At 45.7% G+C, this 18,200-nt stretch overlaps 1 protein-coding gene across 1 annotated transcript in view; it reads right to left on the bottom strand.

Annotated features, from left to right (window-relative positions):
- The window catches only part of RNF180 (ring finger protein 180), a 232,972-nt gene that overhangs the window by 136,470 nt on the left and 78,302 nt on the right, over positions 1-18,200 (bottom strand). The gene's annotated exons all lie outside the window — the stretch shown is intronic.

Raw genomic sequence — 18,200 nt, 5'->3', positions numbered from 1 at the left:
AGACATTATCAGTGACAGGCAGGAATCACAGCACAACAGCAGTCTAACCGTCAGTCAAGTTTTTTGTAGGAATCATCCCATATAAACATCCCCTATTAGAAACTGGCTCTGAGTTGTGTTGCCAATCATCAGGCAGGCTCCAAAAAAAAAAAAAAATCATGATTGGCATAAAACACATGAGATTTGTAATAGTAATAACTTTTAGGTTCATTTTATTTACCTTCAAGTTTTTGAGCCATCAGGGTGCACCAGAGTCATGTTTCCAAGCTTTTCTTCAAAACCACTAGAGCTAGATACTTTTTTTAATGAAAGCAGAGTCTCATGTAATCACAGGATTCCAGGAGCTGGGGTTTTAAGTATAACACCAAATATCTCAATAATTCACAATAAACATACAGCAAAAATAGTGCTGTTTCAATGGGACATTTGAACTTTCCCATCAGGCTTTTTAAACAAATCTTCCTCATTCAAATTTTCAAACAAATCTTCCTCCTTGTCCAAGTCTCACATCCATTTAGAGTATAACATAAGAATGGCTCTACGGTCAGATCAATGGTTCAGCTACCCCAGTAACCTGTCTTCTCACAGTATCCAATGCCAGATGCTTCAGAGGGAATGAACAGAACAGGACAATTAGCAAGTGATCCATTTCCTGTCATCCAGTCCTGCTTTGTGGCAGTCACAGGTTTAGGGACACCCAGATAATAGGGTTACATCCCTGACCATCTTGGCTAGTAGCCATTGATGGCCCTATCCTCATTAACTTATCTAATTCTTTTGAACCCAGTTATACTTTTGGCCTTCACACCATGCCCTGGCAATACATTCCACAGGTTGACTGTGCAGTATGTAAAGAAGTACTTCCTTATGTTCGATTTAAACCTGCTGCCTAATAATTTCATTGGGTGACCTTTGGTTTTCACGTTAAGGGATAAATAACATTTCATTATTCACTTTCTCCAAATCATTCATGATTTTATAGACCTCTATGCCACCCGCAGTAGAGTCATCTCTTTTCTAAACTGAACAGTCCCAGTCTTTTTAATTTCTCCTTGTATGGAAGCTGTTCCATACCCCTAATCATTTCTGTCTGCCCTTTTACACTTGACTTGCCAGAGTTTATGCTCCTTTCTGTTTTCCTCAGTAGGATTTGACTTCCAATCATAGGCGGTGGGTATAATAGGCCAGGGGAGACTCTGCTTCCCCAGCACCACAGCGGCTACCTGACTCCTGGTTGCAAGGTTTGGCAGGGGAAGTTTTTGTTTTATTATGCCCCAGGCAGGTTCTGGGGTGGCTGAGGAGGCGGTATGTGCTATTCAGCTTCCTGGGCTCATCAGTTATCTCCCTGGGCTCCAGAGAGATTACTGATGAACCCAGGAAGCTGCGTAGCAAATACCTCCTCCTCAGCTGCCCTGGAACCTGCCTGGGGCATAGCAAAAGCTTCTTCCGAGGAGAGTCCAAGATGCTTTCCCCTCACAGCAGCTTGGGGTCTGGGGAGGCACAGTGTTGCTGGCTCAGGGCACCTCGGGGCAGGGCAGCTCAGGCCTCTGGCCAGCCTCATGCTCCTCCAGTTTGGGGGGGGTGTAAGCAGTAGGGGTGGAGCTGGGGGCTAGCCTCCCCAAAGTGGGGCTTCACCCGCTGCCCATGCTTCCGATTTTTAAAATATGTCATTTTGTTTCTAACCACCTCTTTTACTCTGTTTAACCATAGTGGCATTTTTTGGTCCTCTTACTGTTTTTTTAATTTGGGGGATATATATATATAGATAGATAGATAGATATAGTTTGAACCTCTATTATGGTGTTTTTAAAAAGTTCCATGCAGCTTAGAGGCATTTCACTCTTGTAACTCTTCCTTTTTAATTTCTGTTTAACTAGCCTCATTTTTGTCTCTGTTTTAATTTAATTAATTAAAAAGAGATAACTACAGTATCATCTCTTATGGAGTTTGGGATAAAATATTTTTATCTCTGCCTCTCATCCTCAGGTTCATGTTCCCATTCAATATGAGATAGTTGAAATCCCCCATTATTATTGAATTTTCTATTTTTGTAGTCTCTCTAAGCTCCCTGGGCATTTCACAATCACGGTCATCATCCTGGCAAAGTGATCGGTAGTATATTCCTAGTGCCTATATTTCTTTCCTTGGTCTACATCAACTCAATGTATACCAAATTTGCCTTTATCTTGCACCCAAACTTGCTGTTGTTAGGATATAGATATTCAGGCCTGTGTGTAAAGGCCTATACTCTAAGAACTTAGGTGTATTCTTATCACTTGCCTAGTTATAGAGGTGTAAAAAGAAAGAATAAAAATCACGGTCTGGCGGTGTAAGAGCCTTTTCTTACTGTTTCAGAGTAGCAGCCGTGTTAGTCTGTATTCGCAAAAAGAAAAGAAGTACTTGTGGCACCTTAGAGACTAACCAATTTATTTAAGCATAAGCATGAGCTTTCGTGAGCTACAGCTTATGCTCAAATAAATTGGTTAGTCTCTAAGGTGCCACAAGTACTCCTTTTTCTTTTTGTCTTTACCTTGAGACTGTTCAAAGAAGCAGTAAAACATTTGTCTCCATGGATGCCCATGGATCTTTTACTCCAAAAATTCCAGTGGAATACAGCAGACCTCCATCATACTTTGTCCAAAATAACCAAAAACATTTCACATAAGTATCCAAAAGTACTCTCCATTAAAACGCCAGAAAAACGTAAGTGTGGAAAGGCAGGGGGAGAGGTGGAAAGAAACCAATTAAGCCTGTCAGGTCAGTTTAAAGTATAGGCTACCAGCAGCAAATTAAGTAAACAGAGAAAAAGAAGAAGGAAAAGAAGAAAAGGACATAGCTAGCTCTGAGCCAAGAGTAGGTTCCCTGGGTTGAAACAGTTGGGAACCCGTATCCCCAGGTTCTCATTCTAGCTCCGGGAGAAGAGTGAGGGTTGTTATCTGCTCCTGCAAACCCTGCCATTTTGCACTTTGAAACTTTTTTTTTCCCCCTTCCCCTTCTTTCTCTCCACTCCCTCAGGACCAAGTCCCAGCTCCAGTCTCTAAAGGTAGTCTGTTAACTCTGCTTTTGACTTTAAACCCTATTGTGCCAAATCATCTTTAAACTACCCCTAACTAATTTACAACCCTTCAGCAGCCCTTGCTGAAGCAGCACCAAACTTGAAAGATTACTGGCAGCTTCCCATAATGCTGTCCTTACTTCAAACCTCTCACAAGCAGACTGAAGGGCCTCCTTTCCCTGGAAGGCATTCAGTCCCAGTGGGCAGGGACCTTCTTCCACTACCCATATACCAAAGGAGGGTGGGCTTCTCAGCCACCCCCCATCCCTCTGGGTCCCCTAACACTTCCTCCATTTCCTTTTTAATCTCATCCCAGATTGACCCCTGCACCTGGTATGGGCCCTGGTTCTTCCTTATCCGTTTATCCAAAAAATCCTTTACGCTGGCTTGCCAGAACCTGCAACTATCATCACGAGAGTTTGCTATACCCCCTCCAAGCAGCTGCATGGACTGTTGGGGAGGAGGACTTACAGGCTGCCACTCACCTAACTGATGCGATGCATCCAAGTCACCGGCACCAAGATGTTAGGGGGCTTATTCCTTCACCCACTTACTTCCCTGGTCCTTCTCACATGAACAGAGAGCAACAATACCCGAAGTCCAAAGGTGCAAACAATTCGAGGTTTATTGTGGTGAACTTCCAGCAAGCATGATTCCAGTTTCCTTCCTTAGTGTCCCCATTCCCAGCTCTGACACCACAGAGCCCCACTTGTGTCCCTGTTCCCATTCCTGCCCTTAGCTAAACATGATTCCAATTTCCCCACACCCATTCCCTGTTCCCATTTTCCCCTTTAGCAAAACATGATTCCAATTTCCGCATTCCCTGTTCCCATTTCCCCCCACCCACCCACACACTCACTTCCTGACTGACTGCAGACTATATAGTTTATTTAAGCATAAGCTTTCGTGAGCTACAGCTCACTTCATCGGATGCATCCGATGAAGTGAGCTGTAGCTCACGAAAGCTTATGCTCAAATAAATTGGTTAGTCTCTCAGCCCTGGTCTACACTAGGACTTTAGGTCAAATTTAGCAGCGTTAAATCGATGTAAACCTGCACCCGTCCACACAATGAAGCCCTTTATTTCGACTTAAAGGGCTCTTAAAATCGATTTCCTTACTCCACCCCTGACAAGTGGATTAGCGCTTAAATCGACGTTGCCGGCTCGAATTTGGGGTACTGTGGACACAATTCGATGGTATTGGCCTCCAGGAGCTATCCCAGAGTGCTCCATTATGACCGCTCTGGACAGCACTCTCAACTCAGATGCACTGGCCAGGTAGACAGGAAAAGAACAGCGAACTTTTGAATCTCATTTCCTGTTTGGCCAGCGTGGCAAGCTGCAGGTGACCATGCAGAGTTCATCAGCACAGGTGACCATGATGGAGTCCCAGAACCGCAAAAGAGCTCCAGCATGGACCGAACGGGAGGTACGGGATCTGATCGCTGTTTGGGGAGAGGAATCCGTGCTATCAGAACTCCGTTCCAGTTTTCGAAATGCCAAAACCTTTGTGAAAATCTCCCAGGGCATGAAGGACAGAGGCCATAACAGGGACCCGAAGCAGTGCCGCGTGAAACTGAAGGAGCTGAGGCAAGCCTACCAGAAAACCAGAGAGGCGAACAGCCGCTCTGGGTCAGAGCCCCAAACATGCCGCTTCTATGATGAGCTGCATGCCATTTTAGGGGGTTCAGCCACCACTACCCCAGCCGTGTTGTTTGACTCCTTCAATGGAGATGGAGGCAATACGGAAGCAGGTTTTGGGGACGAAGAAGAAGATGATGAGGAGGAGGAGGTTGTAGATAGCTCACAGCAAGCAAGCGGAGAAACCGGTTTTCCCGACAGCCAGGAACTGTTTCTCACCCTAGACCTGGAGCCAGTACCCCCCGAACCCACCCAAGGCTGCCTCCTGGACCCAGCAGGCGGAGAAGGGACCTCTGGTGAGTGTACCTTTTAAAATACTATACATGGTTTAAAAGCAAGCATGTGAAAGGATTACTTTGCCCTGGCATTTGCGGTTCTCCTAGATGTAGTCCTAAAGCCTTTGCAAAAGGTTTCTGGGGAGGGCAGCCTTATTGCGTCCTTCATGGTAGGACACTTTACCACTCCAGGCCAGTAACACGTACTCGGGAAACATTGTAGAACACAGCATTGCAGTGTATGTTTGCTGGCATTCAAACAACATCCGTTCTTTATCTCTCTGTGTTATCCTCAGGAGAGTGAGATCTAATTCATGGTCACCTGGTTGAAATAGAGTGCTTTTCTTCAGGGGACACTCAGAGGAGCCCATTCCTGCTGGGCTGTTTGCCTGTGGCTAAACAGAAATGTTCCCCGCTGTTAGCCACAGGGAGGGGGGAAGGTTGAGGGGGTAGTCACGCGGTGGGAGGAGGCAAAATGCGACCTTGTAACGAAAGCACATGTGCTATGTATGTAATGTTAACAGCAAGGTTTACCCTGAAAGAGTGTAGCCACTGTTTTATAAAATGTGTCTTTTTAAATACCGCTGTCCCTTTTTTTTTCTCCACCAGCTGCATGTGTTTCAATGATCACAGGATCTTCTCCTTCCCAGAGGCTAGTGAAGCTTAGAAAGAAAAAAAAACGCACTCGCGATGAAATGTTCTCCGAGCTCATGCTGTCCTCCCACACTGACAGAGCACAGACGAATGCGTGGAGGCAAATAATGTCAGAGTGCAGGAAAGCACAAAATGACCGGGAGGAGAGGTGGCGGGCTGAAGAGAGTAAGTGGCAGGCTGAAGAGAGGGCTGAAGCTCAAATGTGACAGCAGCGTGATGAGAGGAGGCAGGATTCAATGCTGAGGCTGCTGCAGGACCAAACCAGTATGCTCCAGTGTATGGTTGAGCTGCAGCAAAGGCAGCTGGAGCACAGACTGCCACTGCAGCCCCTCTGTAACCAACCGCCCTCCTCCCCAAGTTCCATAGCCTCCACACCCAGACGCCCAAGAACGCGGTGGGGGGGCCTCCGACCAACCAGCCACTCCACCACAGAGGATTGCCCAAAAAAAAGAAGGCTGTCATTCAATAAATTTTAAAGTTGTAAACTTTTAAAGTGCTGTGCTTAAAGTGCTGTGTGGCATTTTCCTTCCCCCCTCCACCACCCCTCCTGGGCTACCTTGGTAGTCATCCCCCTATTTGTGTGATGAATGAATAAAGAATGCATGAATGTGAAGCAACAATGACTTTATTGCCTCTGCAAGCGGTGATTGAAGGGAGGAGGGGCGGGTGGTTAGCTTACAGGGAAGTAGAGTGAACCAAGGGGCGGGGGGTTTCATCAAGGAGAAACAAACAGAACTTTCACACCGTAGCCTGGCCAGTCATGAAACTGGTTTTCAAAGCTTTTCCGATGCGTACCGCGCCCTCCTGTGCTCTTCTAACCGCCCTGGTGTCTGGCTGCGCGTAACCAGCAGCCAGGCGATTTGCCTCAACCTCTCACCCCGCCATAAACGTCTCCCCCTTACTCTCACAGATATTGTGGAGCACACAGCAAGCAGTAATAACAGTGGGAATATTGGTTTCGCTGAGGTCTAAGCGAGTCAGTAAACTGCACCAGCGCGCCTTTAAACGTCCAAATGCACATTCTACCACCATTCTGCACTTGCTCAGCCTGTAGTTGAACAGCTCCTGACCACTGTCCAGGCTGCCTGTGTATGGCTTCATGAGCCATGGCATTAAGGGGTAGGCTGGGTCCCCAAGGATACATATAGGCATTTCAACATCCCCAACAGTTATTTTCTGGTCTGGGAATAAAGTCCCTTCCTGCAGCTTTTGAAACAGACCAGAGTTCCTGAAGATGCGAGCATCATGCACCTTTCCCGGCCATCCCACGTTGATGTTGGTGAAACGTCCCTTGTGATCCACCAGAGCTTGCAGCACTATCGAAAAGTACCCCTTGCGGTTTATGTACTCGGCGGCTTGGTGCTCCGGTGCCAAGATAGGGATATGGGTTCCGTCTATAGCCCCACCACAGTTAGGGAATCCCATTGCAGCAAAGCCATCCACTATGACCTGCACATTTCCCAGGGTCACTACCCTTGATATCAGCAGATCTTTGATTGCGTGGGCTACTTGCATCACAGCAGCCCCCACAGTAGATTTGCCCACTCCAAATTGATTCCCAACTGACCGGTAGCTGTCTGGCATTGCAAGCTTCCACAGGGCTATCGCCACTCGCTTCTCAACTGTGAGGGCTGCTCTCATCTTGGTATTCATGCGCCTCAGGGCAGGGGAAAGCAAGTCACAAAGTTCCATGAAAGTGCCCTTACGCATGCGAAAGTTTCGCAGCCACTGGGAATCGTCCCAGACCTGCAACACTATGCGGTCCCACCAGTCTGTGCTTGTTTCCCGAGCCCAGAATTGGCATTCCGCAGCATGAACCTGCCCCATTAGCACCATGATGCATGCATTGGCAGGGCCCATGCTTTCAGAGAAATCTGTGTCCATGTCCTGATCACTCACGTGACCGCGCTGACGTCGCCTCCTCGCCCGGTATCGCTTTGCCAGGTTCTGGTGCTGCATATACTGCTGGATAATGCGTGTGGTGTTTAATGTGCTCCTGTCATAAATATAAAGGGAAGGGTAAACCCCTTTGAAATCCCTCCTGGCCAGGGGAAAGCTCCTCTCACCTGTAAAGGGTTAAGAAGCTAAAGGTAACCTCGCTGGCACCTGACCAAAATGACCAATGAGGAGACAAGATACTTTCAAAAGCTGGGAGGAGGGAGAGAAACAAAGGGGGGGTCAGTGTCTGTCTGTGTGCTGCTCTTGCCAGAGACAGAACAGGAATGGAGTCTTAGAACTTTTAGTAAGTAATCTAGCTAGGTATGTGTTAGATTATGATTCCTTTAAATGGCTGAGAAAAGCATTGTGCTGAATAGAATAACTATTTCTGTCTGTGCATCTTTTTTGTAACTTAAGGTTTTGCCTAGAGGGGTTCTCTATGTTTTTGAATCTAATTACCCTGTAAGATATCTACCATCCTGATTTTACAGGGGGGATTTCTTTATTTCTATTTACTTCTATTTTTTATTAAAAGTCTTCTTGTAAAAACTGAATGCTTTTTCATTGTTCTCAGATCCAAGGGTTTGGGTCTGTGGTCACCTATGCAAATTGGTGAGGCTTTTTATCCAACATTTCCCAGGAAAGGGGGGGTGCAAGTGTTGGGAGGATTGTTCATTGTTCTTAAGATCCAAGGGTCTGGGTCTGTAGTCACCTAGGCAAATTGGTGAGGCTTTTTACCAAACCTTGTCCAGGAAGTGGGGTGCAAGGTTTTGGGAAGTATTTTGGGGGGAAAGACGCGTCCAAACAGCTCTTCCCCAGTAACCAGTATTAGTTTGGTGGTGGTAGCGGCCATTCCAAGGATAACGGGTGTAATATTTTGTACCTTGGGGAAGTTTTGACCTAAGCTGGTAAAGATAAGCTTAGGGGGTTTTTTCATGCAGGTCCCCACATCTGTACCCTAGAGTTCAGAGTGGGGGAGGAACCTTGACAGCTCCTAATTGCCAAAGTGAGCTGAGCGGCCTCCATGCTTGCCTTGGTATGGCGTCCGCACAGAAAAAAGGCGCAGAACGATTGTCTGCCGTTGCTCTGACGGAGGGAGGGGCGACTGACGACACGGCTTACAGGGTTGGCTTCAGGGAGCTAAAATCAACAAAGGGGGTGGCTGTACATCAAGGAGTATTTCAGGCAGGACTTCACGGAGGGTTCCAATAAGAAATGGTGCACCTAAGTTATCGTTCTTATTGGAACAAGGAGGTTAGCCTGGCCTCTGATTGATACATGGCTAGATTTACCTCGCTGCACCTTCTCTGTGAGTGACTGCAGTGTGACCTAGAGGAATGAGTCCCCTAGACGGGGGAGGAGACAAATGAGTACAAAACAAACCTGGTCTATTTCTTGTTTTGACCCACTCCATCTATCTTTTACATCTTTGGCTGGCAGCAGACGGTGCAGAAGGACTGCATGCCATCCACATCTCATGGCTGCTCGGCAGAAGATGGTACAGTACGACTGCTAGCCATCCTCATCTCTTGCCTGCCTGGCAGAAGATGGTACAATACGACTACTAGCAATCCTCATCTCTTGCCTGCCTGGCAGAAGATGGTACAGTACGACTGCTAGCAGTCCATATCGCCTGCCCGCTCACCATAAGACAGTTCAATAGGACTGACTGCAGGACTAAAGAGAATGACCTGGTCAAGTCACTCCAAATTTAGTCCCTGCGCCCATGTCTGCCCAGGCGCTCCCAGCCGACGTGGCCAGGAGCACCTCGGACACGACGAGGACGACTACCAGTCGTATTGCACCGTCTGCTGCCAGAAGGCAATGGGTTGCTGCTACTGTGCAGCAAAGCCGTACCGCGTCTGCCAGCACCCAGGAGACATAGGGTGACGGTTACCTGAGCGGGCTCCATGCTTGCCGTGGTATGGCGTCTGCAGAGGTAACTCAGGAAAAAAGGCGCGAAATGATTGTCTGCCCTTGCTTTCACGAAGGGAGGGAGGGAACGGGGGCCTGATGATACATACCCAGAACCACCCGCGACAATGTTTTAGCCCCATCAGAGTGCTCCATTGTGACTGCTCTGGACAGCACTCTCAGATGCCCGATTGTTTGCCGTTGCTCTGACGCCGGGAGGGGCGACTGAGGACACGGCTTACAGGGTTGGCTTCAGGGAGCTAAAATCAACAAAGGGGTGGCTTTACATCAAGGAGTATTTCAGGCAGGACTTCACGGAGGGTTCCAATAAGAAATGGTGCACCTAAGTTATTGTCCTTATTGGAACAAGAAGGTTAGCCTGGCCTCTGATTGATACATGGCTAGATTTACCTCGCTGCATCTTCTCTGTGAGTGACTGCAGTGTGACCTAGAAGAATGAGTCCCCTAGACAGGGGTGGGGGGGAAGCAAATGAGTACAAAACAAACCTGGTCTATTTCTTGTTTTGATCCACTCCATCTATCTTTTACATCTTTGGCTGGCAGCAGACGGTGCAGAAGGACTGCATGCCATCCACATCTCATGGCTGCTCGGCAGAAGATGGTACAGTACGACTGCTAGCAGTCCGTATCGCCTGCCCGCTCACCATAAGACGGTTCAATAGGACTGACTGCAGGCAGGACTAAAGAGAATGACCTGGTCAAGTCACTCCAAATTTAGTCCCTGCGCCCATGTCTGCCCAGGCGCTCCCAGCCGACGTGGCCAGGAGCACCTCGGACATGACGATGACGGCTACCAGTCGTACTGTACCGTCTGCTGCCACAAGGCAAGGGGTTGCTGCTACTGTGTAGCAATGCCGTACCGCGTCTGCCAGCACCCAGGAGACATAGGGTGACGGTTACCTGAGCGGGCTCCATGCTTGCCGTGGTATGGCGTCTGCAGAGGTAACTCAGGAAAAAAGGCGCGAAATGATTGTCTGCTCTTGCTTTCACGGAGGGAGGGAGGGAACGGGGGCCTGACGATATGTACCCAGAACCACCCGCGACAATGTTTTAGCCCCATCAGGCATTGGGATCTCAACCCAGAATTCCAATGGGCAGCGGAGACTGCGGGAACTGTGGGATAGCTACCCACAGTGCAACGCTCCGGAAGTCGACTCTAGCCTCGGTACTGTGGAAGCGCTCCGCCGAGTTAATGCACTTAATGCACTTAGAGCATTTTCTGTGGGGACACACACACTCGAATATATAAAACCGATTTCTAAAAAACCGACTTCTATAAATTCGATCTTATTCCGTAGTGTAGACATACCCTCAGGTGCCACAAGTACTCCTTTTCTTTTTGCGAATACAGACTAACACGGCTGTTACTCTGAAACCAGACTATATAGTAAAACTTGAGTTCTGCTTAGCTATACCTTAACCAATCATTTTCCTGAAATTTAACTAACCAATCCTAACATATTGTAACATGATTATGTAACCAATTATATCCCACCACCTTAATTAGTTTACACCCAGCAAAATTAATTATACAGCAGACAGAAACCATCACAGAATCAGACAGAGATTATACAGACAATAGGGAAATGGGGACTACAGTGATAGAACAAACACAGAAATGAGGTTTCAGAGTAACAGCCGTGTTAGTCTGTATTCGCAAAAAGAAAAGGAGTACTTGTGGCACCTTAGAGACTAACCAATTTATTTGAGCATGAGCTTTTGTGAGCTACAGCTCACTTCATCGGATGCATACCGTGGAAACTGCAGCAGACTTTATATACACACAGAGAGAGGATTTCACATCCCAGCTATTGATAAGTGAATTCTTGCCAGACAGGATGCTATCAAACTAAGTTTCCTTTTACATCTTCTAGGCACTTCCCTTTCTCTGGAGGCGATAGGCATTATCAGGACAGGATTGTATTCCTAACAGCCCAATAGCACTTTATTTGAATGTGACTAGCTTGGAATGTGAGGATGTGACCATTCGCTTCCCAGTTTATGGCTACCTCTGCTGCTTAGCCAAAGGCCTTAGCCTAAGAACAGGGCCTCAGACTATCACAGTAAGAGAAGGCTCTTACACCAGCAGATCGTGATTTTGATTCTTTTATACCTCTATAACTAGCCAAGTGATAAGAATACACCTAAATTCTTAGAGTATCGGCCTTTACAGACAGGCCTGAATATCTATATCCTAACAGCTGTTATCATCTATTGTTCAAAAAATATTTATAGCTTAAATCCTAAATCATGAACCTGAGTTTATAGAAGTCCTTACTCCATCCCTGTCTCAATTATTTTAATCTCCCTGAGTTTGCATTCAGCCTGGACTATACATTCAGTGTCTGTACAGATATTTTGCAAGCTACTTCTATTTTTTTGTCTTTGTTGCCGGCATCCAGTGCCAAGAGGCTAAACAACAGCTGAAGTTGGTTCGCTGCCCGGTGTGCTACACCCAATAATCACAACGGGGTGGAGAAGCAGAAAAGTTTATTTGCAGCTGCAAAAAGGTACAGGGAGAATAAAATCTCAAATCCTGCACACAGAGCAGGAAGTTACACAGGCTTTTATACATCCTTTTTCCCAGCATACTTATCCAATAGCAAGCTGCCTTAAGTATCTATATAGCCAGCCAATCCAGTTCCCAGCTAGTGCCCTTGTGCTCTGTATCATTTCTTAAACCATACATAAATCTCCTTTATTCAGCATTGTTCTTCCATATCTGCCCTGTTTGGCCTTGCTTAGTTTCAGGCAGTCTGACTCTGCAGCATATTGTTGCAGATTCTCAGCATAACTGCTGTGTGTGCCTCCAGGCGGGGGGGCCAAGGACACTTGGGCCCAGTACACAGAGCTGCTGCGAGTGCCTCCAGCGGGAGTGGGGGCCAAGGACACTTGGGCCTAGTGCGAGGGGGCTTCATCGACACTCGTGGTCTTCCATCCCCTCAAGTTACCTAGTGGCCATGCCCCAGTGTCCCCAACATCTTTAAAAACTTGTTAATGATCAAACCTGGCATCTTTTTACAGTGCTATAAGGTAAAGTCACTTCCCACACAGGGGTTTATGTAAAAAAATCCTCTTTTAAAGATGAAGTCATCCGTTTCCCATTTTAGGATAGAGTGGTCTGCTGGTAAATATTTAAATATATAGTTACCTATCATTTTTCCCTGATGCAAGGAAGGGTAGGTAGAATAGGACCTGAGGCTGGAAAGTTCCAATTTGTAAAGAAGACCCAGTTTCCAACTCCTTCTGCCAGGGGTGAAAAAACACACCCCTGAGCAACATAACTTACACCGACAGAAGTGCAGGTATGGACAGCACTATGTTGGTGGGACAGCTTCTCCCATTAATGCAGCTACTGCCGCTCATAGAAGTGGTTTTATTATGTCAACAGGAGAGCTCTCTCCCATTGGCAAAGAGCGGCTACACGAGCAATCTTACAGCGGCACAGCTGCACCACTACAGTTGTGTTGCTGAAAGCTCACTAGTGTAGACATGGCCTAAATAAGTAAAACAGGAGATAGTGTACTAATTGTATTGTTGTGGGTTCAGTGAAGCATCCTTGAAGCTGGTGGGTATGGCAGCTACCCTTCATTTAAGATAGCTGTGTGAGAGTTAAGCGGCCACCTAAAAAAATGGCATATATGAGACCACCCAGGAATTTGAACCATGTAGGAAGAGGAAATTGGCTGGGCATTGTTTGGGTAAGCGTGTATGTTGGGGCTGTAAGCAAAGAAACAATCTCCCCTTATTTTGGTTCCAGCTGTCCTCAGGAAAACAAGACTTTGTACATTCTTTGTAAACAAACACGATTGCATCAAAGGTACCAGATTACATCATCTCTCCTTCAAACTAGAAAAAAAATACAAGAATCTGAATTTGGCAAGTCACTCAAATCAAAGAAGATTATTCATTTTCACAATCTCACACTGCTAGAGAATCCTATGCACAATTGCAGTAGTCACACCGGAACTTGGCAAACTCAAGCAGGTGATTAAGACATTTTTTAGTTTGCTTTTCTGGTCATAGCAGGAGAATTGTCCGACTGGCTAAGCCAAGCTTTTATCAGCCAGGAGCCAAAGATTGGAGAGAGGCATCAGAAGAAAGAGGTTTATGAGAGAGAAAATAATATGATTATTGTATAGTATTTGTCCTACTGTAGCATCTAGGAGCACTAATTATATACCAGGACCCCATTATGTTAGGTGCTGTACAAACAGAATGAAAAGATAGATTGTAAGCTCTTTGTGGCAGGGACTAAGTTTAAGCCAAGAGACAACCGACAGACGGACAGACAGACCAATGGGGGAGTACAAGGAAACAGTATTTGTCAGTATGATAAGCATTCATCTCCGCATACCAGCAGCCTAACCATTTGAGTTTTTTTTTATAGGCATCACAGCACAGGAGAGTTTTAACAAGGGATTTGGAAGAGGAAAATGAGAGGCAGCCTGGGAGAAAGCACAAAGGTGCTTGTTTGGAAAATTGCAAGTGAGAGATGGAGGCTGGCAAAATGGGTCGATTGGAGGCAGGAGCTGCTATCCTGATAGTGAATGAGCGATGATAGGTATGATGGGGATAGGCTGTGAAGAGCCTTAAAAATGAATATAAGTAGCTTATGTTTGATGCAGTAGGGTGTGGGGGAAGCCAGACAAGGGGTGACAGGGTCAAAGTGACTAGCTGGGGAAATGATCTTTACAGTAGCATTCTGAATGGATATCAATGGGGCAAGACTGATTTGACAAGGCCAGAGAAAAGATTTTCTAGTAATTGAGATGTAAGATGATGAAAGCCTGGGCAAGAGCTTTAGCTATGCGGATGTATAGGAAAGGCCATATTTTAGAGATGTTATGCAAACAAAATTGGCAAGAAGAAAAGGAGTACTTGTGGCACCTTAGAGACTAACCAATTTATTTGAGCATGAGCTTTCGTGAGCCACAGCTCACTTCATCAGATGTGTACCGTGGAAACTGCAGCAGACTTTATATACACACAGAGAATATGAAACAATACCTCCTCCCACCCCACTGTCCTGCTGGTAATAGCTTATCTAAAGTGATCAGCAGGTGGGCCATTTCCAGCACAAATCCAGGTTTTCTCACCCTCCACCCCCCCACACAAATTCACTCTCCTGCTGGTGCTAGCCCATCCAAAGTGACAACTCTTTACATAATCAAGTCGGGCTAGATTTGGCAAGATTGGCAAGATTTAGCCTGGATGTGAAGCCCTACAGAAAGGTCTGAGTAGAAAGTGATACCCATATTACCGGGGTAAGTGACAGGCAGGAGGGTAGGGGTTGTCCTCAGTGACTGAGGAAAGAGATAGCAGGGAGGGCTTGGGCAGAGGAAAGTTTAAGAGCTTTGTTTTAGCCATGTTGAGCTTGAAGTGATGGCCAGACATCCACAAGGAGCAACCTCAGGTTCACATCCCAGGTGTCGCTCAAGGTTCATTTGATTCAATGGAGAAGGTGCTATCAGCTGGCTCCCTTCTCACCTAGAGTGGTCTGGACATTTCTCAGGATCAGGAACATGGTGAGATGGCAAAGCCTAGGGTCTCAGCAAGTGAGGACTATGATGGTGAAGCTTGGTGTTACAAAGTTGCACTTTTCTTCTTCCTCTCCTCCTTCCCAACCAAGTTGCCAAGTGCTATCTGGAGAAAAAAAATTGTTCAAAAAGTGGGGACAACTTTGTCTCATTGAAATTAGACAACCAAAACCAAACATCCATATATGGGAACTTCCTTACATCTCAATAACATTTTGGCCTGTTATAACACTTCTGTGACTTTACCAGGAGCTTTTGAAACTCCTAATCCCAGGTCTTCACTTCAAACCCATCCAGAGTACATTCTATTCTATATAGGTTCTTATACCACCACACTCATCACTGTAGGAGCCGAGCGATTTCCAGTAGCGCGTTAAGCAACATGATTAAACATCTGTCATGTATTGGTTTACTATCCTCTCTCCAGGGGGAGAAGTGTGTGCAGTACAGTGTCTTATTTTGGTATGGTTTGGTGGGGGAATTTTTTGTTTGTTTGTGGTTGTGGTGTCTCAAAAGTCACATTGCTATGTATTTATGAAAAGGTGGCAAGGTCAAAGACATAAGCCTTGCACTTTGTGAGGTTTGTGAGGGTCTTTAGTTCCTGGAGAAATTCATTCCACGATTTTGGCCTGGCACCCAAGAAAGTTCTGTCTCCTGAACAGATGAGCTTACCAGCAATGGAAATAGTAACAGCAATGACAACAATAGCAGGTAGGGTTGAGTCCAGCAGGAGGAAATATCAGTGGCATCAGACATCCACTTCCTTCAAATAAGTAGTCTGTCTTGTCATGATGGCCCTGTCGCCCTTTCCTGCTTTGGAAGAGAGGTGGAGAGAAGGGAGTTATAAAGTGGCCTCCTGATCAGCAAGTGGTGGCGAACGCTGGAGGAGCAGGGCTGAGGCTCAGGGCTCCTTCCTCGTATTAGAGTAGAGCCCTTTGGCAGCCTCGTTCATGGTGATGCTTCTGTGCTGAAGGAAGAGGCTGCCTTACTTTCACCTTTTAGACAATTTCTCTCATTTCGGTTTCCAAATAATTTCTTTAACTATAACCTGTGCTCATTTTTATAAAACAATTTTATATAATGTGTTGACAGGTCAAGATAGCCTTTGGTCACATTTACTCATATTGGACAGTTAATACTCCCAGCTGGGAACAAGCCACAGTTTACACAACATTACACAGTGTCAGTTTTCTGAGTTCTTACTTTCTTGAACTTTTGGGGAAATTTCTGCTGCTGCAATATGTGAAGACCATTGTTTAAATTACAGATAAAAACTGACAGTGCCATCTGCCACCTTGTGATTCTGACAAGATTTCTGGTAACAACATAACTATGTAGATTGGAAGCTTCTTGGGGCAGAGACAATTGTTTTGTATATATTTGTTCAGTTCCTAGCACATGGGGCCCCAATCCTCATTAGAGCCTTTGGACACTATTGTGCTTTAAATATTGAGCAACACCACAGCGTAGATCTACCAGAATAGCCCTGCTTTCAGCTATTGCAGCTTAGAGGAAAGACATCACAGACATTATTGAGTTTGTGAACTCAAACGTCACAGAAATTAAAGAGCATGGTAACTTCTTTGAAAATGAGCTAGCTCCGAAACCATTTTTTCCATCTCATTGCATCTCAGTCAACGAGCTATTACTCCCTCTTCACAAAAGCTGTCTCTTTTATTTCCGAAAAGAAGGATCATCAGGGTCCTTTGTGAGTCTAGAGTGATGATTACTGTTGGGATGCTGTGCTAATTGCTTCTGCGTTGCTCCGTAAAGCACATTGGTTGCTCACTAAAATAACTGAAAGATGTTTTGGCTCTGACATGATTGAATAGTCATTGTCCATAGAAGCTGGAGAGGATTATTTTGGAATAATTTTAAATAATGTACAATATATTAAAAAGTAAAACTGAAAGAAGCAGTATACAAAAGAAATATATGAGAGCTGAACTGCTGGGGGTTAACAGGCACTTAAGGAGAGGGTCTCACTAGTTTCTTTAAAGAGGAGAGAGAAACAAGAACTCAAATAGAAAAATGAGGAGGAGTTAATTAAAGACCAGGCTACACCTGTTTTTGTAATTAGTTTAGGGTCCACTCCAGTGAGATACTGGATGAATGGGAGTGGAGGGCATTTGGAAATTTTATTATTTTGCTAATTGTTTTGTAGTTGTCTGTGTGTTTCTTTGTTTTCATCTCTCCCTCCCCTTTCCTTGCAACAATTAATAGGTTAGTGGTTGTAGGCATTGTGGAAGGAATAAGGAAAGGGTGGGGCCCTACATAGAATACTGGGATTTGATGACCCTGGGGGAAGAGCCATGCAGACGGCAATGGGAAAAAGAAATGAAGGGGGCTGTGTGACTTGCATCACAGAGGGAGCAGAAGGAGTGAGGAAGGACATGATAAGAAATAAAGATATAGGCTTGAGTTGAAGTTGTGCAGGGCTTTGAAAGAGAGGGCGGGGGCAGGGTGGGAAGAATTTGCTGCGGGTGCATGCTATAGGAGTGTACTGTGGGTGGCCCAGCATGCTTGGTTCCCTTGGAGGAAACAGTAATCTTTAACATTGGTAAAGCACAGCTTAAGTTAGCTCCTTGTTTAAAAGTGATCAACAGCATCACTGTTTGATTTACAGAAAAGGAAAACAATCTCCCATAACGCTAGTTTAGTTATGCCGTATCACTGTTCAAAGCAGAATAAAAATAGAAGATTTGGTCAAAATCTTGGCCAATAATTGGAAAGGGTGTTAATTGTAATGAAAAGGAGGACTTGTGGCACCTTAGAGACTAACCAATTTATTTGAGCATGAGCTTGTAATGAATGATTCAGGCCAGGTGGTGAATTTTAGGCAACAAGTCTGATCACTAGGTCACCAGAAATCTGATCTTGTGGGGAGCCAACGTGCTGTTCTAAGGCACACCGTGGCCTTGTCTACACACACAACATGCACTCATTTAGTTAAACCCCTGTGTGGACACTCTTATTTTGGTTTCAGAGTAGCTTATTTTGGTTTAGCTCGAGCTGTGCGGACAAGAGGGTTTTCTGTTCCACAAAATATTCAAGATTTTGAACAGATTTTTGTTCTGAATTGGGGATAACTGAAACGGACATTTTTGGTTTGCTGGTTGCTTGCCTGGTGAGTGCGTATGCATGCACTATTTGCTTCCCCA

Source organism: Caretta caretta, chromosome 5, assembly GCF_965140235.1.
Source record: "Caretta caretta isolate rCarCar2 chromosome 5, rCarCar1.hap1, whole genome shotgun sequence".
NCBI lineage: Eukaryota > Metazoa > Chordata > Testudines > Cheloniidae > Caretta > Caretta caretta.
This window is presented reverse-complemented; position numbering and strand designations above follow the sequence as displayed.